This window comes from Mesoplodon mirus, assembly GCF_964341445.2.
Source record: "Mesoplodon mirus genome assembly, chromosome: 11".
Taxonomy (NCBI): Eukaryota; Metazoa; Chordata; class Mammalia; order Artiodactyla; family Ziphiidae; genus Mesoplodon; species Mesoplodon mirus.
The window spans coordinates 23,318,923-23,342,967 of NC_138987.1; the positions used below are offsets into that span (position 1 = coordinate 23,318,923).

A 24,045-nucleotide genomic window follows, 5' to 3' on the forward strand; every position below is an offset into this window, starting at 1 on the left:
TCTGTTTAAAAACCTTTATTCAACACCTCTCACATTCACAGCATTGGGATATGCACTCTGATAAAAATTTCTTAGAATTCTGAGATAGAATAGGGATAGATACCTATTACCTTCAATGTTAGTAATCCCAACCAGGAAGGGATTTAATGTTTGAGTAAAATTTCCAGAAAAACAAGGCCAACAGCGTTGATTATTCCATCCGGAGCTATGTGGAGGAATCATGCAAATCTAGTATGAGGACGGTTTCTTGGGCTAGGAAGACAATGAACAAAAAGGCAGGCGTTCCTTTTTTGATTGACCTATATAGATTTAGCACCTGAAACTATGAAGAAAACTGATCTTCAATCATGGGATTCCATGACGTAATAGATTCATCTCTGACTGTTGGTCTTAAGCCAACTAGAATTATATACTTAACAGAACTGCTTTGAGATTCTTGGAGGAAGAAATATTCTTATATTTAAGAATATTAAAGCAAAAGATCTTTCTTGTCTCAATGTTAGCTTATCTTAGTCTCCTACATTATTATATTTTACAGGTTTTAGTTTGTTTTGAGCATTTTTTAATTTTATTTTTTTATTTAAGTATAGTGATGTACAATATTATGTAAGGTGTAAAATATAGTGATTCACAATTTTTAAAGGTTATAAAGGTTATTTATAGCTATTATAATATATTGGCTATATTCCCCAGATTGTACAATATATCCTTGTAGCTTAGTTTATACCTGATTGTTTGTACCTCTTAATTCCTTACCCTTATATTGTTTTGTGCATTTTTAAGCAAAGGGAAAATATCTTAAAAATACCATGAAAAAGCAGGCATGGTACAAACCTACTTAAATAGAAGCTGCCTCTATCCTTCAGAGTTATGATTCCAAGCGTACAAAACTTAAAGCTGGAAATACCTCAGATCAGTAAACAAAGTCCAGGAAGGCTGTCTCAGATGTAAATAGGATTAAAAGGTGATGAAGAGGTGAGAGAGACTAAGAACCTTTTGACTTTTTATTAAAGCTCTGGTAACTTAGAGTCAATCTTACCAACGAACATGTTTTAAATTGTGTATTTGTGTGTGTATTTGCTAGAGAGAGCTGTCCTGTGATCCTTTATACCATATTAGTGATTTTTTAAAATGGTAGTGAGATAAAAATACTTCTCATTATGCCAAGATTTACTGAATGCCTATGATCTCAAACACTGAGCTGGGTGCTCAGGGATAGGAAGATAAAGTAGAGATGGACTCTAATTTTGTGGAACTCTTTCCCTGGGTAACTCCTTTTGGAAATACTTATGGATTTCAACTAACATGTAACTTACCCCAGGAAAATTTGAATACATCCCTTGTCCTGCACTGGCCTAGACAAAATTCTTTTTTTTCTCATAGTAACGTTGCTTCTTCTAATATAGCATTTATCTTTTTTTGGTAATTATTTGTTTAGTTATAGATATCCTCATAAGACTGCATGTGATCAAGGCCCTTGCTTATGCGATAATTTATGTTCAGCTCTTGACCCCAGATAGGCATCAGGCGAATATTTACTGAACACTTGAAAGAAAGTTTGAGACATTGAATTTTAGTTGCTTTCCAAATAGACACATGCAGAAAGCAGACAGAATATAAATCTGGAGCTGAGGAGAGAGGTGAGGGTAAGAAATATGATTTGCTATCAGCTAATTCCTGGTAGTTGGAGGGCCTGGGAGTGGAACTGCCATCAACTAGAACCACGTGTATAATTACGAAAGAGAAGGTTTGAGGTCAGAACTCTGGACAGCGCCCACATTTTCCATTTTACACCGTGTGATGATACATGGCCCGCTGGCTAGGATAGAAAAGTTTCAGGAAAGCTCACTCCCAAATAAATCTTTTTAACTGTGTGAACAAGTTTCTAACAGAAAGATATTTCAGAACTAAGCTATTGTAGAGATAGGAGCACTGTGAATATGGATTTATAATCATGATATTGTGGAATTTTACCTTCTAATATGTGGAAAGTGGGACTTTAAATTTTGTAAAAAAAAAAAAAAAAAAACTTGGTATGTGTAGATAGAGGGCATGGCACGTGAGTCAGAGAGAAAGAGTCTGTGTAATGGCAAAGCGACAAAATCAAGGAGTTCCACAAGAGGTAAGCGTTAGGGAAGGCTCTGAGTGGTGTTTGGGCATGTGTAGCTGTTGGCGGTGTGTGTCCACTGCAGAAGCAATGTGGCTCTCCCTTATACTTGGCGTTTCCTTGTCATTAATGAGACATGTAAGGCATAGGCCGACTTCCAATGCTCATAGATTTTATTATTTTTATTGCATGATCATACTTTTGCTGTGGAAAAATTCCTTTATTTGGATAGTAAATTTAAAACAACTTATAGACTACCTATTAACCATGGGCATATTTACAGATCTAACTACCAAGCTAACAACCCAGAGCAGAAGAGACTTTTACGCTTTTTCCTGAAGGCAAGCAGGCTTGGAATCCAGGGGGAATGAATGTAAACACTGAAGCCCATCTGCCAGGAATGTTCTGCCCCAGTCTTCTGAATTAGACCTAGGGACTTCTTTTGGATGCTAACTACATTCAAGGTCTGAGCCACGTACAGCTCCACTGAGCCATAGCTAAGACATTCACTTACAGACTTTGCTTACAAGCAGCCCCTGAGAATCAGTCTTAGCCGCACAGCACAGGTGTTAAGTACCTCATCCTTCTAACACCTTTAGCCAACCAAACAGCTATGGACAACACTGGCAGCAACTTTCAAAGTTAGCTATGAGAAGACAATGCTCCAGTAATCTGATCTGGGTGTCTCTTTCACTAAGTGGCTGTACATTCCAGCTTTCCCAGGACAGCTCCCTTTAAATGAGTCAGACCATGATATCTGATTTTTTGTTCAGAAAAATATGGTTTACAGCATAGTGGAGACTTGTAATTGGAGACCTTAAGGAGGTAGTATAATGTGCAGAAGAAGGCTGTGGGCTCCGATCTGAGTTCAAGTCTGGCTCTATGATTTACTAGTTGTAGGCTTCTAAGCAAGTTGCTAACCTTGGTGCACCTCAGTTCCTGCATCTGTAAAACAGGGATAATTGTCCTTTAAGGATGTTGTTTAAGGATTAAATGTGTGCACCCATGTAAAAAAATCTACCATAATACCTGGAGCACAATAATTATTTAACCAAAGAATTAAGTTCACTCTAGTATTAATTCATAAGCCTTCAGAATCAAGAGACCACTCCAACTTATCAATTGAACTAAATAACAAAGCTCAGTCCCATAGCACTTTCTGGTGTGCTTATCAGCTGTGTAGGTGAAGAAGCACCCACGCACCTGAGAGTGGACAGTAACTTTTTGTACAGTAGACTCATAATAAAGTTTTTTCCCCCCACAGGATTTTGTGGAGGACAAGACAGCCTATCATTTGGTGATTAGGTATGTCATTATGCTAATTCTGTAGTAATGTACCTTAGGAGTACTGAAATATACTACAGGGACAAAGGGAGAAAGAATTACATAATACATATTAAAATCATTATTTTAATACTAGTTTATTTAAAGATTAACTATATCATTATATGGATTATATTAATATAACAATTATATTAATATTAATTATATTAAAATAATAATTTTGGGTTGGAATAACTGAATCTTAGGATAGGAAGGTATGGTTGATATTCACTGTTTATTCCTGCTTAATACCCAGTCCCTCTACTTTTGTTACCAATAGTCTGATTTTTCACTGGGGACCCACCTCTCCAGCCCTGAGCCATGAAATTCTAGAAAGCCCTAAAAGATCTGACCATGGAGAGGACCCGTGATCCACTGGCCTAACAAAGGGTTCCATCACTCAGCCACAGTAGTTCGTTCAGGGAGGGTCAGGACCAGGACTCTACAGGAAATACTGGGAAAGAGGGGAACTCTTTTCACTGACGTTTCTGAGCTGATGACACAGGCATTGCTAGGGTGCTGAACTGAATGTCTGGAGCTGCCAATGTCCATCCTGTGGGGAAGGTCTGCCCGAGAGTGCAGCCAGTGCAGAGGAAGCAGAGTGGAAGTATGGAGTGAGAGACTGAAGGATTCCAGTGAAAGCATTCGAGGCTCTGGATCCAGTCCTGCCTGAAACCTCTGGACTTTATCTCTTTCGTGAGCCAATAAATTCCTTATTTTGAGTTGGGTTTCTGGCACTTGTAATTGAAAGTGTCCTGACTTACTTGGAAGGGAACTTAAACACAGTTTATCTCAACTTCCCATCTGATGTTTGACTCTCCTCTATAACTTCTAGTGAAAGAGTTACTCAAACAAGACTTGGACTCTTCCAGTGACAGGTAGCTCATTATCAACTGAAGAAGCCTATCCTGTTGTTGGGGCTTTTACTCCTATAAAAGTCTTCTTAAACTAAGGGAGAATTTCTTTCCTGAAACTTTTGTATAGTTACCATTTATTTTGTACCTACTTGGGGGCAGGGGCCTTGTGCTATGTTACGCTAACAAATGTAAAATTTATTATCTCATTTAATTCTCAAAACAATCTGATATAAAAATGATTTTGGAAGCCACTTCATAAATCCAGGTGAGAAATGATACGGGGCTGAGGTAAGGGCTGGGGGAGGGGGTGGGGATAAAGTGGACAGGGATGGATCTGGAGATACAAAGATGTAGCATCTCAATGACCTGGTGGCTGAATGGAGGGTGAGGGCAAGAGAGAAGGTGGAGTCCAAGATGACCTCTGGATATTAGACATATGGCGAAAAAACAGGGAAGGAACAAGTTTGTGTGGGGAAAGATGAAGGTTCTGCTAGTTACCTAAAGAGGTACTATAAACCAGTGGGGTCAATACTTCCAAGGGCATGGGACAGCTCTATAAATTTTAAAAAATTTTAACTGAATCTGAATCAGTGTTAATTAAGAAATCATCAAGAACAATTTTTGCATAGCCTTGTGTCACATGGGTGCAGGTCAGAATAACATGTTTATGTTCAACACTCAAGATCAGGTTCTCCCTTCTCTCTTCCTGCCAGCACCTTGGGAGGCAGAGGAGAGGAGCCAGAGAACTCAGCATGAGGATGCAGCAGGGTTTGCCTGGGCCACAGGGGAGCGGAGCCTGACTTTGAGGTTCTGGAGCTAAAGAGAAGTGCATACCTGTGGAAGATGTTTCTGGGAATGGGAAAGAGACAGGAAGGGAAGAAACATATTTCTTATGTACCTACTATGTACTAGGACTTTATATGCATTACCTCAACAATGCTGGAGGGTTGTTACTATTATTCTATTACCGTCATTTTTTCCGGATGAAGAAATTATGGAGGCTCCGAGAGGTTAAGTAATTTTTCCAAGATCTAACAGCACTGGAATTAAATATGGGGTGTATGGCTCTGAGACCCATGATTTCTTCTTTATGCCACGCTGTCTCCTTAAAAAATGATCAGTTATAAGATATTTTCTAGCTGAAAAGGTATATTCACATGCTATCTCAATTAATCCTCTAAACAGCAACCCAGAGGTTAGTACAGCTAATACTGTTCCTGTCTCATAGATAATGAAACTGAGTCCCTGAGAGGTTCATCGACTTGCTCAAGGGCACACAGCTAGTAAGCAGCAGAACCATGGCTGGAATTCAAGATTCCTAACTGCAAGCCTCATGTATCTTCCCATGACCCTGCAGCTACTGCATTAGGCAAGATGCTATGAAGGGGGCTATGTCAGAACAGTGACCGATTCCAGCTTTGCTCTGAAACATCCCCTCACTTGCAGAGCAGTGCCCGGCCGAACACTGCTGCTGTCAACCTCACTGGCTCTGGAGGAGAGACCCCAGCATAAAAGGAATGTAAGCTCCCAGGAGTTTCTGACCAGGTTGGGGTGGGGGTGAGGAGGGGCACAAAGCCCCTCGTGGAACTTGCGCCCACCCCCTGTCTGATGAACACTTAAGTGGGGTCTGTAGTGCCGGACTGCGAAAATCCATTTAAGCTGCTAGGTCTGTACACTGTCTGCAGTGAGGGGAGGATGAGCCCTCATACCCCTAGGGCAGAAATGACTCTCTGGGTGGAAATAACGTGGGAAGCCACGTTAACTCTTTCAGGCCATTAGGCTATCATTTAGTAAATTACACCTTTGCACTAAATGGGTCCCTAGTGGATATGGAGGGCGAGAATGTTCTAATTTGCATTTTCCCCCTTTCTCTCGGCTGCTTTTTTCTAATTATGATGTAGACCAAGACGTTGTTTAATAACTGCTTTATTCCAAATCACTGGATGTTCCTGTAAATATAAATAATGCTCTTGCAGATCTGCTCTATTGAAATGTGTGAAATCAAATCTATGCCTAACATGGGTGTAGAGGGGTGCTGAAGCCCAGCCTGGCCTACAGGACTGAGGAGCGACTCAAGGCCCTGGGACATCCCAGCTTTTCAAGTTCTGAGTTAATAGAAGGTATAGGACAGAGAGCCCCTTGTTCCTGGAGGCTGGGGAGGTGGGCAGAGGGGAGCAGATGCTGTGGGAAGCTCTAGGACTGGAGTTCCTTTTTCTGCTTAGAAGGGAGAATCCACAATTCTGATCTGAGGAGGAATCCAGATCTCCTCCTTGGCGTATCTATTACAAGGGAGACCTGTGGGGAGGGCAAGGATGCTCCCTGAAAACTCTGGTTTCACCCTATCACTCAGAATGCGTGACCATGGTCACTTGAAATATCTGGGAACATATTTCTTCCCTGGGGGAAAAACAAATATCTCAGGGGTCTCCTTTGTTCTTACAAATCTGGGGCTACTAAGTAAAAGCCAACAGAGTTGCTAGGGCCTAGTATTATTTCCTACTGGTGATTACAGCAATAACGCTTTACATTTATACCACATTAAAAGTTTTTGAGGCACCTGCATATCCACTGTGATCAGGGCTGGCTTCACGGGCGTGTGATTAGTGCTGTCCCATAGGGCCTAGTTCTCAGAAGAGCCCAGAGGTTGGTTTAATGCTCTGCAGTCTTGCAATTCTAAATAATTTTAACTTCAAATTGGTGTTTGTAAGTGAAGTCTGATGGGACTATGGAGCATCTTCTGGGGCTTAGAACCTCAGCGCACATGTGATACTGCCTTCCTAGGATGAGTTTTAGCTGTCTGTTCCCTACCTCCTGCTGCCCAGAGCCCTGCCCAGGTACCTCTGGCCCCTCCCTGGATCACCCGGCAAATGCTGCTGCCCTTTGCCTAGGGTAGCAATCAGGCGGCATTGAGAAGGGTGGGGCAGGGGCTGGCTTTCATTCTGCCTTACTCTCCTTCCTCCCCTGGTGCTGGTGGGTGGTCTTGGTGTGGAGGGTCATCCACCCTGTGGCTTCTTGGGGTAAGCAAGCCAACGGCCATCCCTGCCCCAAGCAGCAACTCATAGTGTGTTTGGTGGGCAACATGGTGAATGACTCAGCAGGGGCCTCTCACTTCCTCCAACCCAAAGACCAAGCACATCCTGGCCTCGAGATAGGTATGCCTTGGCGGGGCAGGGGAGGGAGTCCCTCATCTGCCATAGGTTGGGGTGATGGGTCTGTGGGAAGGGGAAATTGACTTCCCCACCCCTGGCCAGGCCCCACATTTTGGATCCTGCAAACTAGGTAGCTGGCCCTGTCACTGACATTCATTATGCTAGTGATGGAAGCTAGGTAGGACAAGGACGTTGCTAGTGTTACGGCTGTTACTACTGCTGTTACTACTGTTACTACTGCTGTTATTGCTGTTACTACTGCTGTTACTACTGTTACTACTGCTGTTACTACTGTTACTGCTGTTACTACTGCTGTTACTACTGTTACTACTGCTGTTACCGCTGTTACTACTGCTGTTACCGCTGTTACTACTGCTGTTACCGCTGTTACTACTGCTGTTACTGCTGTTACTACTGCTGTTACTGCTGTTACTACTGCTGTTACTACTGCTGCTTGTGGACGCACCATTACCATCTCTGTGACTTGCGCTGGGGCAAGCACTGAATTATATGTCACCCTATTTCATCTTCACAACAAATGTACAAGGTAGGGCTTATACACTGGGGTAGCTCCCTAACCTCTCTGAGTTTTGGTTTCCTCATCTATAAAACAGGTACAAAAATACCACCTTGAGAATTAAATAAGATGGTGTGTGTATAGAGAGATGGAGAAAACTTCATTCACCTGTGTTACTTTATCACTGTATTTATTTGGAAGAAATATTTTGATGAGCTGTCTGGGGAGACGGGTGAGACCCCTGTGGGCATACTCAAGTAACTCAAGAGGGTTGCTTAACTTCTGGGCTTATGACAAGGAGAGGAGTCTGCATGGTCCTTGGAGGATGATGATAAAGAAAGAGGAGGGCCTCCCTGGTGGCGCAGTGGTTGAGAGTCCGCCTGCCGATGCAGGGGATACGGGTTCGTGCCCCGGTCTGGGAGGATCCCATATGCCGCGGAGCGGCTGGGCCCGTGAGCCATGGCCGCTGAGCCTGCGCGTCCGGAGCCTGTGCTCCGCAGCGGGAGAGGCCACAACAGTGAGAGGCCCGCGTACGGAAAAAAAAAAAAAAAAAAAAAAAAAAAGAAAGAGGACTCACTGAGGGCAAAGTCTTTGTGCAGGAAGAGGACGCTACTGACAATATGGCCCTTAGAGAACAGAAGTGTTGAATGGGGCTTTAAACAAATTTGTTTATGTTGGGTGTATGCTGTAAACCCCTCCACTTTCCCATCTTCATGAAATCTTCGGTAAAGGCTAACTGACTAATGCTTTTGTGTGTGATTAGATTAATGGGGGCCTCAAAGAGGTATTGAGATTCGCATCCTTGTTGGCACAAATGAAAATGGACAGAAAGTAGACATGCAGATGCATGTGCAAGAAGATGAGTGTAGAGCTGATGCTGGGTTATAACATTATTCTTTGTTTCCTCTGAGTTATCTCACTTTTTGTTCATGCATTTTTGTGGGGTATAACAGCAGCTATGGATCTTCTGCTTTGTTTAAATCTTTCCATAAGCCCCACTACCAGGCTCTGCACACAGTGAACACTCAAATGTTGAGGGCTGATCAATGTGAGTAGTAACTAACAAGGGAAGGAAGCTAATATGATTTTGTTTAATCATTTCAATGACCTATTGATGTAGAAAATTACGCTCTCCGGTTTACAGATGAGGTATCTGAGGCTCAGAGAGGCTAAGAACCTTGCCTGAGGTCACACAGCTGCTAAGTGGCGAAGCAGAGATACAAATCCATGCCCAATACTTGATGCCTCCCTGGTCAATGAAACTTCAGCAGAAGAGATAGAGTTTCAGTATCATATAAAGCAATATGTAAAATAAACACATATGTATATTTAAAACCCCCACTGAAATCAGAAGAATAAGAAAAATTGACTTTAAAAAACTTCCTAGGGAATAAAAAAGAAAAGGGGAGGAAGAACAAGAATATACGAAAAAATATAGCATAATTCAGTTATCTCTTAGAAAATTGTAGGATTGTTACTGGTACTAGTCATTGTACTGTAATGACACCAAAAAGGACAAGTGTGCCGGGTAGATGCAACCTTTTGTGCAAGAAAAGGCTGCCTCAAATGTGTCTGAAAGCATGGCTCTTCCTTCAGCTAAGTCAAGTCCAAAGGAGCACATGAATAATTGGCTACAGCTACCCTTTAATCAAGTGCCAGCTCTCTTTGCTCAGGTTGATACATCTCCAAACCTCAGGGAGTCAGGAATCAGCTGCCAGCAGCCAATGGGCTTCTGAGCGTTGAAAACCAGACCAGGTGCTGATCCATCAAGCTAATTAGCAGCCTGTGGGCCACAGTTAGCTGGGAAAGTAGAGGTTTTTTTTAACTCTTTAGCTGACAGACTCTGTATCTACCTATCTGTCCTTTTTGAACAAGGTTCCATCAGCAAAACAACAAAGGAAAAAGAACTTAGAACTCAAAAGGACGGGGGCTGAAAGGAAATATGGGCTTGCTTTAAATAAGACAATAGAGACTATTATAGAAAGGAAGTGAACTTTCACACACACACACACACACACACACACACACACACACACACACACAGTGTATATATAGTGACTTTTCCCATTCTATATATCTCCATTTTACTTAGCATAATATCATCATCACAGAATGGACATTCAATAAATGTTTGCTATTGTTAATAATGATAGTTTAGACACAAATGATAAACAAAAGGAGGAAACGGGGCAGAATTACAAAGGAGCAAGAGATATAACTTGTAGGCACCTGAAATACATTTAATTATCAATTTCCCCAAAAAGCAGAAGAAAAAGAATTAATTTCAATGGGAAATAGACAGAATATGTTGAAAGCTCAGAAAAATGGAAAACAACCTAATTAGGATAAGAAGAGACAGGATACATCAGAAATAGTGTCACTGCGAATTATCAGATTTATAAAGTAATGTGTAAATCAGCAGGGGAAGGAATTCGGTGGGTTTTAATAAATTTGGAGAAACTTGTAAATAGTGCATTTAAAATTAGTCATGGATCCAATAATCTCCAATAGAGCAGTGCCAATATAAGATCTGAAGATATGAAATAACAAAGAAGCATTCTAGTCCTTGAAGTAGCCAAGTCTGAAAATCATAGAAAATGGTAAGGCAAAATGTTGGCAGAAGTCTTAAAACACAGCAGTAACATTTATGGAGATGTCTGCACCAGCCCTCTGTCAACATATGGAGAACTGAGGAAGGGCTACAGGATTTCAATGACACCCCCATCACCACCATCTGGAGATAAAAAATCCTGCAGTAGATTTTCTTTTAACTGTGCTATATTACTGATGAGCTTTACATTAATGACAAGGTCCTAGCCAAAGTTCCCTTGGACTGCTAACTATAAAACTGTTTTACTGCTTGATTCTGGGGTTAAAAAATGGATTTATGCCTCTCTGAGGAACAGCTGTCATTGTATTTGTAGAATCAAAGGGTCAAGATGATGAAACTGAGATGATTCCAGGGTTTTCAGGGACCTAAAGAAAGCATTACCCAGCCTGAGAAGGTTTGGATGTGCTTGGTACTGGTTATAATGTAAACCATACTACCCAAAGAAACTGTTCTACACATTGAGATTATGAGCACAAATCTTTCCCCAAATATTTACTGAGTAAACACAGAGTGAGTCGTTCCTTAGGAGGAGCCGGGGCCTGAGTTGGATTACTTTTGCTGTAAGAAATTAATGCACTACCTGGGACTACAATCAATTTGGGGATTGTGGTCTTTTAAGCAGAAGACAGCAGTTGATCCCAGGTCAATGAGCCACTGGATTCATGCCAAATGAGAATTCTCCATAATGCTCCCTGCAGTCTTAAGTGTGCAAAGGAGATGAGGTCACAAGTGTGTTCTATGGCTGACCCGCTTATTGCCCTAGAAAATCAACTCCCCTACCTCCTACTCACTGCCACAAACTGTGTTTCCTGTGGTTTGGTTAGAGCTAACCCTCAAGCTCTTCCTGCCCACGTCATTTCTTACAAGCAAAGGGAGAAAGGAGCATACGATCCTGACCTTTTCTACTTCTCTAGCCTCAGCTCTAGTCTCTCCTCACTTGAACGCTTTGATGCATTCCCAGGGATGCCTTGATGTGGCGCTTTGGCCTTTGGGACTCTCACTGCCTTTAACATCCTTCCACCAGTTTTCTGCCTGGAAAACTGTTCCTCTTAAAAGCTTTCCCTAAAAATAACAGCAAACACATAGCACATCCTTGGTACCAGGTACACTTCTAGATGCTTTATTAAACATTGTCCTCACCAGAGCCCTACTAAGTAGGTACCAGTATAATCTCCATTTTAGAGACAGAGAAACTTAAAGGCAGAGAGGTTAAGACATTTATTCAAGGTCACTGGTAGGCGGCGGAGCCGAGATTATGAGCCAAGGCAGTCAGGCTTCAGGGCGTGTGTTCTTCACCACTACTCTGAGAACAGTGGTCCCTAGAGTGGGCCCTGGCAGCATGAGCACACACCATCAGACTGCCTGCACTGTGGTCATGTTTGTAACCCTCTCCTCTTTCCATGCTCTCTAACTCCAATTAATCCTTCAACACCCAACCCAGACAACCATTTTCTTTTTCTTCCCTAAGCCTTCCTGATCTGGCTCCCCCAGCTGGGTAAGGTGCACCCTGCGTTGTCCACACCGTGCTTCTCTCTGTGCTAGAGCACAACACCATGTGCCTGTTTACTAGTCTGTCTCCCCCATTAATCCATAAACTCTTTGAATACAGGGATGGTCCAAAACGTTAGGGCAAATAACACAGTGCCTGGCATATAGAGCTGTTGCTTACTCAATATTTGTCTGTTCAGTTGGACAGACGTTGGTGCTGAGAAGTCCCCATTTTGCAATTCTGGTTTCCAGCTTTTACAAGCTGGTTAAGAACAAAAGGGACTCTATCACAAATCCCAGGAGAATCATGACAAATGCTTAGCTCCAGTTCAGAAAGAAGAAGGACTATTTATAGCTCAGGGGCTCAACATTACATGACCTAGACTTAATTTTTCCTCATGGCTTAGATTTGTAGAACTAAAGACTGGAAGGACCCCTGGAGATCATTTAGTCTAGGCTTTGCAAAGTGGTGGCCTTGAGATATGTTTTATTTGACACATTATTATTTGTTTGTATTTTTATTAGAACACCTTTAGGCAGGACATTTACTCTTTATTTCTCCACTTTCTGCACCATATCCTATCATAATATACCACTTCACTCATTTATATCATCCGCCTGACCTTTCAAATGAGTATCTCAAATGAGTATGAGATACCTGGTTTTAGTCCTACCCATATTTTGATTCCCTTTACAGAAAACCTCCTCAAGTCTGTGCTGTGGTCCCCAATTCTCTCATTAACTCATTCTAGTCAGCTGTCATTCCACCCTCTACTGATGTGTCAAGATGAGCAATGACCTCCATCTTGCTAAACTCAGTTTCCAGTTCTGACCTGAGACCCTCCTCCTTGATTTTCAGGACCACATTCTCCTTGTTTTCCTCCTACTTCTGTGGCCTCACTTTCTGTCCTCTTAATTTCTGTCCTCTTAATTCCTCTTCATATTCTCAACCTCTAAATATCAGACGGCCCAAGGTACAGACCTTGGTCTGCTTCTTTTCTCAATCTATACTCACTCCCTTGGGGATCTTGTACAGGCTCATGGCCTTAGAGATGGTCAACATACTTACACTTCCTTAACATACATCTCCAGCCCACTTGGCTGTCTAGCAGGTCCGCCAAACTTATTATGTCAAAACATAAACTCCTGATTTCCACCCCCAATCTGCTCTTCTTACAGTCTTCCTCACGTCTGTTAAGGGTACATCCACCCTGCCAGTTGCTCAGGCCAAAATCCGTGGGGTCGTCCCTCACTGCTGTCTATTTTTTGCCATATACAAATTCTCAGCAATCACTTCTTTACTCAAGTCCCCCAGCACCCAGTTCTCTCAGAATAAAAGCCAAAGAACATCTTTACTGTGGCCTACGGAGGCCTCGCTATTCCACCCCTGCTTTTATTTGACCTCTTTTCCTACTACTGTCCCCCTTATTGACCTGCTTCAACCACACTGGTCTCCCTGCTGTTCACTGAACACTCCAGGCCTGCCTCTGACTCAAGGTCTTAGCAAATGCTGTTCCCTCTGCCTGGAACATACCCAGCCCCAACGTTCCCCCATCCCCCAGGTCTCTCCATGACTATGCAAATGAACCTTCTCATTCCTAGGTATCCCCTGTTTAAAAATGACTCCCCTACACCAGGATTCTGTGGCCCTCCTACTCCATCCCTTTCTGTTTGACTTTTTGCTAAAGCACCTTATTACCCATTAACATACTGTATGTTTTATTTATTTATTTTGTTTGTCTATCTTTTCCTACTAGAATGTACGCTCAGTGAGGTCAGGAATTTTGTCTTCCTTGTTCACTGCTATATCCTCAGCATCAAAATAGTGCTTAGAACACAGAAGGGACTTGTTATGGGTTGAATTTTGTTCCCCCCTCCCATTCATATGTTGAAATCCTAACCCTCTGTACCTCAGAATGTGACCTTACTTGGAATTAGGGTCATTCAGGGTAATTAAGATGAGTTGGAGCAGGGTAGACTCCTAATCCAGTATGACTGGTGTCCTTATGAGAAGAATGCCATGTGAAGAGAAAGAGACAAGCATAGAAAGAAGATGATGTGAAGAGACACAGGGAGAAGATGACCATCTTTTCCAAGCCAAGGAGAGAGCTCTGGAGCAGACACATCCCTGACAGCCCTCAGAAGGAACCCACATTGCTGACAACTTGATTTTGGACTTCTTGTTTCCAGAACTGTGAGACAGTAGAATTCTGTTTTCTTAAGCCACCCAGTTGGTGGTACTTTGTATGGTAGCCCTAGCAAACTAAGACAGTACTCAAAAATATACTCAAGGAAAATGCCTGGATGAATAAATGAGTGAATTAATTTTTCCAGTGAAAAAAACTGAAGCACAGTGCGGTGAACTAACTAACCAGCAACACAGTGGTGAACTGGCAGAATCAAGATCCAGCTTTCCTATCTCCCCGTCCAGCTCTCAGTCACCACAACTAGATGCAACTTCAGTCTGTCTAGCACACACTGAACAATCCTGTGCTGAGGGTGAAAGAGATCTCTGGAGCTCTCTCACCAGGTCTTGGGTCTCACCTTTTCTGCTTTCCTACTTAACACCCCTCCTGTCATCACATATCCTGGATGCATTGTGGCTGGACAATTATTGTGTCTTTGCTAATTGTTCTGATCTCCTCTCAGAAGAAAGCCCTGTGCATGACTCTTTCATTACTCAGGAAGCAACAAAAATTATAGTCATAATACATAGGAAAAAAGAATGATTCACTGCTGAGCCATTGAGCCACAGGGAGCACCGCAAGGTTTCGGGTAGACAATCAGCTAAGATAAGTCATGATGATGTCACAGCAGAATATACAAATACCTCAGTGCGCTGAGCCAAAAGAACATCACAATGAAATCAGCTTACTGCTGTGTCCTCTTCACTACATCCGTGAAGAGCTGCTCTCCATTCTGACAGCCACACTTACGGAAAGGCAATAAAAGGAGGGGGTGGGAGGTGGCAATCTATCCTTCCATGGAGGAAGAAATGATTTCAAATTGCTACAGTGTAAATTAGTCACATTAGTCACATAGAAACATTCTGAAAGAGGTCAAACATGTTTGGACACTTACCAAACAGGTCAGGAACAGTGTTTTCTTTTCAGAATGGAATTACAGTGAGACACGGGGCATGAAAAACTAATGAGGGCCATCAGGGAGGATATTCAGAATCTTTAACAAAACAGAGACAGCGTAGGCCATCAACTGGCCAGCAAAGCCTTATCAGTACACGGTAGTTGAACCTGGTCCTTGGTGAAACTCACTTGGCTAGAATAGCAGAAATACTCTTAACCTCTTTCACCCTTGGTTTAGTTTATTAATCACAGAGTGAGATATCACCATCCATTTCTCAGTGCTGTTACAAAGATTAAGAGATCATGTGTGTGAAAGTGTTCGGTACATATCAGGTCCTTAGTAATAACAGCAAATATTTGTATGTCATTATATAAAACATACTGGCAAATGTTAATTTACTTAACCCTTACAACAATCCTAAGATTCAACTATTATTATAACTGTCTTACAGATGGAGAAACTGATGTATAGAGAGGTTAAGCAACTTTCTCAATGTCACACAGCTCACAAGTGGCAAGACTGGGCTTTGGACCCAGGCAGTCTGGATCCCAGGTCCTCAATATTCATCCTACATCACCCTCATCAGTGTCAGGGCCCTCCCTGCCCAGTCTATGCTCCAGGGAGCCAGTGCCACTGCAAACCCAAAGTTTCACTGACTCAATGTCTCAAATGAAAGTGGACAGTACATCACTGTCTGGTGCCCAGTGATTTAGCCTTTCTTTCTATGTCTGCTCAGCCCCCATGTGCATGAAGAGGGGAAAAAACAAAACCCAGTCAAATTAATACAAAAAGTAAGATCATGAGTTTGGGAGACTTTTGTTTGGTTTTTTATTTAGTATCAGCTGAACTACACGAAGCATTCAGGGTGAGGGGTTACTTATCCCAGCTAATGAATCTCTTGATAATATAAACGTTTTATAGCTCTGAGCTTAGTGAGTAGCTCTTGTCTGGGGGCCACTTAGTGAAGCAAATCCTGCATGAACAAAGGAGGAATGAGACTTGGGAGAAAGAGGAGGGGAGGAGGGTGAGAGTGAGCACTTGTTGAACAGCTACCTCACGCCAGGCGTCACATTCTTTCCAATCATTCAACAAACGTGTACTGAATGCCAGGCACCGTAATAGGTGCTGGGGTTACCAAATTAAACAAATCTTGGTCCCTGCCCTTCTTAGCAAAATGAAGAAAGAAAATAAGCAGAGCAGCTATTCAAATTCAGTGTAGTCTACCAAACGTAAGGTAGATAGCTACTGGAAGTAGCCGCATAGCACAGGGAGAACAGCTCGGTGCTTTGTGACTACCCGGAGGGGTGGGATAGGGAGGGTGGGAGGGAGGGAGACGCAAGAGGGAAGAGATATGGGAACAGATATATAACTGATTCACTTTGTTATAAAGCAGAAACTAACACACCATTGTAAAGCAATTATACTCCAATAAAGATGTAAAAAAAAAAAAGCACAACGATAAAAAAAAAAATTCAGTGTAGTGTTATTTTAATGTCAGTATACACAGGCAGTGGAACTATGCTACACAGGCCAAGATGGTACCAGGTGTGTTTACAGTCCCCACATAAAGGACTCTTTCCTGACAGGGCAGCTGTTTTCTGGGCTATGTGATGCCACCACTGCTCCTCCCTGCTGCCCTCCTGACCTCTCACAGAGAAGGTGGTAAATTGGCTAAATGAGTGAGATTCTCTCCCGCAGGAGTTTATGTTTGGAGGCAGAGACAGAGTCAGTTATTTGGTCATAAGGACAGAAACGGAGGAGATAATAAAAAATGACTCCGAAGTAAAGTAGAAGGAAGCCCGGCCGGCGGGCGGGGGGTGGGGGGGACCGGGCGCAAGCAGAAGTCCTAAGTAAGCAGACGTTATGAGTAAACAGAAGCTGTGAGGCACAGAAAACACAGAGTAGGGCGTGAGGAAGCTAGTTGGTAGCAGGAAGAGAATGCATCAAAGCAGAGTATACCGTGATACGTGTACCACGATTTATTTAACCATCCCCCTCACGTTAGATCATTTTCACTTTTTCTGTATTACAAGAAATCCTATGATGAATATCTTTTGCATCAATATTTGTAGAATTTTTGATTACTTCTTTTAACATGTTCTTGGATCAAAGGGCATGCACATTTGAAAGCTCTTGAGACAAATATGAATCATTTTTTGCAGAAAGAGAGTGTACTGATTTTTCACTCCCTTCAGTTGTATATGAAATTGTCGATTTTAGCCCATTATATTATACCAACACTGAGACTTGATCAATTAACCATTTTAATTTTTATCTCTCAATTATTTGCATCATTTTTTACATGCTATGGGGCATTTTTATTTCTTCTTTTGTGAATTGAGCTTGTTTGTCTTTTGTCCATTTCATCTATTGGGGCACTCATATTTTTCTTACTGATTTCTAAGAACTCTTCACATTTCAAGACCCACGCCCACTGACATATTTTGCAAATACTTCCTCATACTTTTTTGTTTGCCTTTTATTTTTTTAAGTAGTCAAATGTATTGATATTTTCCTTTTTTTTTTTCCTGAGAAAATATTTTTCTCCTTTCTAGACCAGTAAAATACTTGGCTCTGTTTTTTTTTCTCTCCTAGTTTCAAAAAATGTTTTTGTTTTACATTTAACTCTTTTGTTCACTTAGAATTTATTTTGGTGTATTTGAGTCTTTAGGAAGGAGAAATTTGAACACACTTTAAAAAGTGGAATTGTGTGATCCTGTTCCAGAAAGATCTCAGCCGTGTTACTGCTAGTTCTCCAGTACAGTCAACCATCAGTGACTTCCAATAACCAAGGCAGTGAATAGAGCACACACAGAGCCACTGAAGTACACAGCCAGGGAAAGCATATGATCCAGGGCAGGGATGTCACCATTTGTGTGCTCTGCACGGAATCTCCTCTTACTAAACAGAAATCATGGTTACTGAATAAGAATAGTTCAGCCTACCTGAACTCTTACAAAGGGTCAGTAACCCTCAGTTCTTAAGCTGGATCTGTACTGATTTACAATGGGACACTTGAACACGCTGTACCTCCTGGACTCTAACACCCGCTTTCCAATTGCTTGTCTTTCAAAACTATCTAATTAGATTTCTTAAAAAAGAGAACTCTTTGTCATTTGGGAGAAATTTTTCTTCTCTTTTTTCAGGTTGTCCTTATTTAGCGCCCAGGGTAACTTCAACTTATATTTTCAGCAGATCTTTTTCAAAGTGTGCTGACTGGAAGGAAGCTGGTTTGTGAAGTAGTTGATTATATTTCGAACTCAGCTGTTAGTGTATATAACACAACACCAAGTTCCAGAGGAGAGTAGGGGCACACTCTAAAAAGTGACCACACTCTAGATTTTCCATTTCAACAATGGGAAACTTTAGGAATTGGAGAAAGTCTACTAATTCAACACCCAACTCCTGGAAAGTAAGGGTGTATTACTTTGCTGGGGCTGCCATAACAAAGTACCACAAGCTGGGTGGCTTAAACAAAATAGAAATTTATGGTCTCACAGTTATGGAGTTTAGAAGTCCAAGATGAAGATGTGTTGGCACACCCCTTCTGAGGGCTGTGAGAGAAAATCTGTTCCGTGCTTCTTGATTAGCTTTTTGTGCTTTGCTGGCGACCTTCGGCATTCCTTGATTTGTAGCACCATCACCTCCATCTCTGTCACAGAATATTCTCCCTCTGTGCATGTCTATCTATAAACTTCCCCTTTTTATAAAAGGACACCCGTCATATTGGAACAGGGCCCACTCCAGTTACCACAGTGTAACTCAATTATATCTGTAAAGAACCTATCTTCAAATAAAGTTACATTCTGAGGGGCTGGAGGTTAAGACTTCAACACAGGAATTTTGGGGGACACATTTCAACCCATAATAGGTATGTAATACAAAATTTATTGTACCAATTCCTCTGACACATTGGATAGAATACAGGCATCTGGGAAAATAAACAATGTTTCAATCCTAGCTCTTATTAGACCTGGAACATTGTGAAATTTCCCTGAACCTGTTTCCTTGCCAGTAATAAGAGAGCTGGGTTATGGTAAGGAATTATTCATCAATTCAACAAATGACTGCACGCTAAGGGGTCAGCTATATGTAAAATGCCAAGTATATAGTACACATTCAACATGTGCCATTTCTCTTTCCTTGTACATGTTTAAATTATTAGAATAATCTGGGAGATAATAGTGCTAACCTAAGTATTAGTAAATAAAATTAAAATGTAATGGAAGTATTTTTGTTAAATAGATTCTTATTAATAGGATGTATTTCTATGTTTATGATATAACTATTTACATTGGACAGGCTTTTGGAGTATTTCAGAGTTGGTACCATATTTTGTTTGTGTAGAGAGATGATAGAAACTCCTGGTATTCTTTATCACTTAATGGCTCTCCAAACTTTCAAAGATATAAAAAATAGCCTGGACATGCAATACGATTATAAATGGAGTAGACTCAATGGATCAATCCACGTTTTTTTCCTTAATATAGATGAAACAGTAACTACAGTTTGTTTATGTAAATTTAACATTTACTTTTTGGAATATGTGATCCACTTTGAAACCAAGTAAAAAACCATGAATCAGTACTTGAGGAGAATTAGTAATATTTCACCATTCACTAAATTTGATGTTTTATTAGCTGTACCATGTTTCCTACAACACTGCATTAGAAAGAAATATCTTTTTAGGCTGGGAAATATGCCAGGGAGAAAACTCCTCATTTAGAATTAGAAGCCTCTCAAAATCTCCTTTTCCCAAACATTTGCCTTTCCTGGGATCAGGGAACCTTGTTCTCCCTGGTAAGGTGTTTCTTAGAAGAATCTGTAAGGCAGATTCTGTAAGGATTTTAAACTTTAAAAAATTATTGTTAACTTTCACAGTGGAGTGCTTGTTTCCAAAGAAATCATACACAAATTTCCATATTTATGGTTAGTGCAGAGTGGAGGTTCTGGAGATCCTTTCTTAGGCTGGTTTTCTTGTGATTTAGAGGGGTTCATGCCCAAGAGATGTCTGTAGATCCTCAGGGCTCACTGAAACACAGTTTGAAAGCCACTGTGTTAGAGCTCGTTCTACAGAGGCATGAAGGCATCTTACCAAGCACGTCTTCTGCACCCTATCTGATATTATAAAGTAAGCATCACAGAAGGGGAAATCAAGGAAGAGAAAGGGAACAATATTTGTACACATGTCCTGCGATTCACCTGGGAACTCTGGCAGACAATGATTTCTGATGACCACACACAGGCTTCTTTTCCATTAGGCAGGGAGAATTTAGTTTGAAAAACTGAGTTTAGGACACACATATCAGTTTCTCTAGGGCATACTCACTGATTCTACAAATTGTGTTGTGAAGCACCTGCTTTTACTTCCATAGTCACCTGTTGTTGCACTGATAGTCTCTATTGTATGGATAATTTTGCTTATTAGTTGGATGCTCTAGTAAGCAAACTCACTGGGGACAGGGGCCATGACTTATTCATTTTTATATCCTCAGTGCCTAATCTGGTAGCCGGATAATAATAAAAACAGCAATAAAAATTATTAATTGATTAATAATAACTAGTTCATAATTAACAATATTTTTTATCATTTTAAAAGCACCTGGCAATTTGAGCACAGTGCCAGACACTGTTCTATGTAGTCCATATATGGTATCTTATTTAATCCTCACCCAACCCAATGGAATAGATCCTATTACCAGCATCTCATTTCATAGATGAGAAAACTGTGGCATGGAGAGGTGGAACAACTTGCCCTGATGTCATGCAGCTCAGTGGGGAAGCTGAATTTCAAACCCAGGAAGCCTGTTCTTCCTAATCTGTTGTATGGTATCATTCAACAATATTTTTTGAAGACTCACCATGTGCCAGACACTGTTCCAGGAACTGAGGAACATGGTGATCAAAACCAAGTCCTTGTTTTTGTGGAGTTTACACAGTGACATGCTTTCTAAATATGTGCATAGTAAATAATTTGTTAAATGAGTGAATTAAAGATTATCTTTCTAAATTGGACAGCCACATGTAAATCAATGAAGTTAGAACACACCTTCACACCACACACAAAAATAAACTCAAAATAGCTTAAAGACTTAAATATATATCAGACATGACACCGTAAGACTCCTAGAAGAGAACACAGGCAAAACATTCTCTGACATAAATCATACCAATATTTTCTTGGGTCAGTCTCCCAAGGGAATAGAAATAAAAACAAAAGTAAACAAATAGAATTATTTAAAAAAATAAACAAATTGGACCTAACCAAACTTACAAGTTTTTGTACAGCAAAGGAAACCATAAAAAAAAAAAATGAAAAGACAACCTACGGAATGGGAGAAAATATCTGCAAATGATGCAGCTGACATATGCTTAATTTCCAAAATATACAAACAGCTCATACAGCTCAACAAAAAAAACAAACAAACAACCCAATCGAAAAAAGGGCAGAAGACCTTAATAGACATTTCTCCAAAGAAGACATACAGGTGGCCAACAGGCACATAAAAAGATGCTCAACATCACTGATTATTAGAGAAATGCAAATCAAAACTAAAATGAGGTATCACCTTACACTGACCAGAATGGGCCATCATTAAAAAGTCTACAGATAACAAATGCTGGAGAGGGTGTGGAGAAAAGGGAACCCTCCTACACTGTTGGTGAGAATGTATTAATAAATTGGTACAGCCACTATGGAGAACAGTATGGAGGTTCCTTAAAAAACTAAAAATAAAGGTACCATATGATCCTGCAATCCCACTCCTGGGCATATATCTGTAGAAAACTGTATTTCAAAAAGATACATGCACCTCAATGTTCATTGCAGCACTATTCACAATTGCCAAGACATGAAAGCAACCTAAATGTCCACCAACAGATGAATGGATAAACAAGATGTGTTATATATACACAATGGGATTCTACTCAGCCATAAAAAATAATGAAATAATGCCATTTGCAGCAATATGGATGGAACTAGAGATTACCATACTAAGTGAAGTAAGTCAGAAAGAGAAACAAATACCATATGATACCACTTATATGTGTAATCTAATATATGAACTTATCTACGAAATAGAAACAGACTCACAGACATAGAGAACAGACTTGTTGTCAAGGGGAAGTAGGGAGGGATGGGCTGGGAGTTCGGGATTAGCAGATGCAAACTATTCTATATAGAATGGATAAACAACAAGGTCCCACTGTATAGCACAGGGAACTCTATTCAATATCCTGTGATAAACCATAATGGAAACGAATATGATAAATAATGTATATATATGTATAACTGAATCACTTTGCTGTACACCAGAAACTAACACAACACTGTAAATCAACTATACTTCAATAAAAGAAATTTTTTAAAAAGATTACATTTCTGGGCCTCCCTGGTGGCCCAATGGTTGGGAGTCCGCCTGCCGATGCAGGGGACACGGATTCGTGCCCCGATCTGGGAAGATCCCACATGCCGTGGAGCGGCTAGGCCCGTGAGCCATGGCCGCTGAGCCTGCGCTTCTGGAGCCTATGCTCCCCAACGGGAGAGGCCACGACAGTGAAAGGCCCGCGTACCGCAAAAAAAAAAAAAAAGATTACATTTCTGTTTTTACTATCATTTCACAGATGAGGTGACTAAATCTCAGGGAGCCAAGGAACTCTTTTAAGGTAACAAAGTTAATCTGTAGTAGAGCCTGATTCAAACTCACTTCCATAATCCCTGATCCCTTGCCTTCAAGTCACTCTATCTAAACTGTCCAAAGCAATCCACACTTATTGGACGGGTTCTATTTTCAGAAGATTCTCAGGGATAGGGATAGAGATTTCAGAGCATCTGCTTTGCCTCTAACTAAACTTTGCTTATACTAAGTCTGTTTCTTCTTATTTGATGCTCTGGGGTCTGTGACTTCCTTACAACTTTTAACACGTACACTAGCCTGGCCCAAGTGCTAGATGGATGAATGAAAGTCGTCGTATGATGCATACTGGGAAACGCAGTGAGATACATCATGCCTGTCTCTGCCTACTCTGTTTTAGCTTCTCTGCAAGTTTCACACCTTGGAGAACAGAGGAATAAAAGCACACCATTCACTCAGATTGTTTGAAGAAGGCACTTTCAGATGTGTTTCAAAGGCTGGGCTTCTAGATCTGGATAAAACTCTGCCAGCTGTTGGGGCTGTTGTTTGATGAGTGTGGAGACGTATCTACTCCAAAAAGCCACGCGTATTACTAAGCACACAGAACACTTAAATCCTGGTCCACTTACCTTATCAACTGCTTGCGGCCAGAAACAGCTGGCTGACTTGCAATGAACCCTCCTTAGAAGTGTATCTTCAAACCATCAATCTCAATGCATACCTTATACCTGAAACTCTACTGCTTTACTAAGTGCTAAGATAATTACATTCCACAAGAGTTATTAGCAATTTCAGCTGCTTGTAGAAGCTGTGGATGGCAGCAAGTTAATACAAACTTCAATTTTCAAACAAGATCCAGGACATGTATAGAATGTACATGGCTATTCCTGGGAGGCAAAAAATAATTACTAGGACTTGTTAAAAGTATTCCTTTTTTCCTTCCCCGGCCATCAATTCTTCTTTCTTTTCTCCTTTTTACATTCCCTTTCCCTCTCTCTCCTTCCTTCTTTCCTGTCTCCTCTCCCTTCATGCTTTCCATTTCTCAACAAACAATTAGGGAGCATTTGCCACATGTCAGAGTTTATACCATATGCCATCATGAACCCAAGTACTGAGCTAATACAGTTCCTGACCTCAGCAAACTCAAAGTCTAGATAGAATCGCAAAGTTACCTGATGGGGGAGGCTTGTAAACCTCTTTCTGTGAGAGCGGTTTGAAGGAACCATCTTAGATCTCTTGAATTCCTTCAATGATTTCCTCTTTGCTTGACTACTG

General features: G+C 41.1%; 1 protein-coding gene across 18 annotated transcripts in view; it reads right to left on the reverse strand.

Annotated features, from left to right (window-relative positions):
* Window positions 1-24,045, reverse strand: part of ANKS1B (ankyrin repeat and sterile alpha motif domain containing 1B) — a gene marked incomplete at both ends in the record, with an annotated part of 1,184,520 nt that overhangs the window by 157,403 nt on the left and 1,003,072 nt on the right. The window lies entirely within an intron of this gene.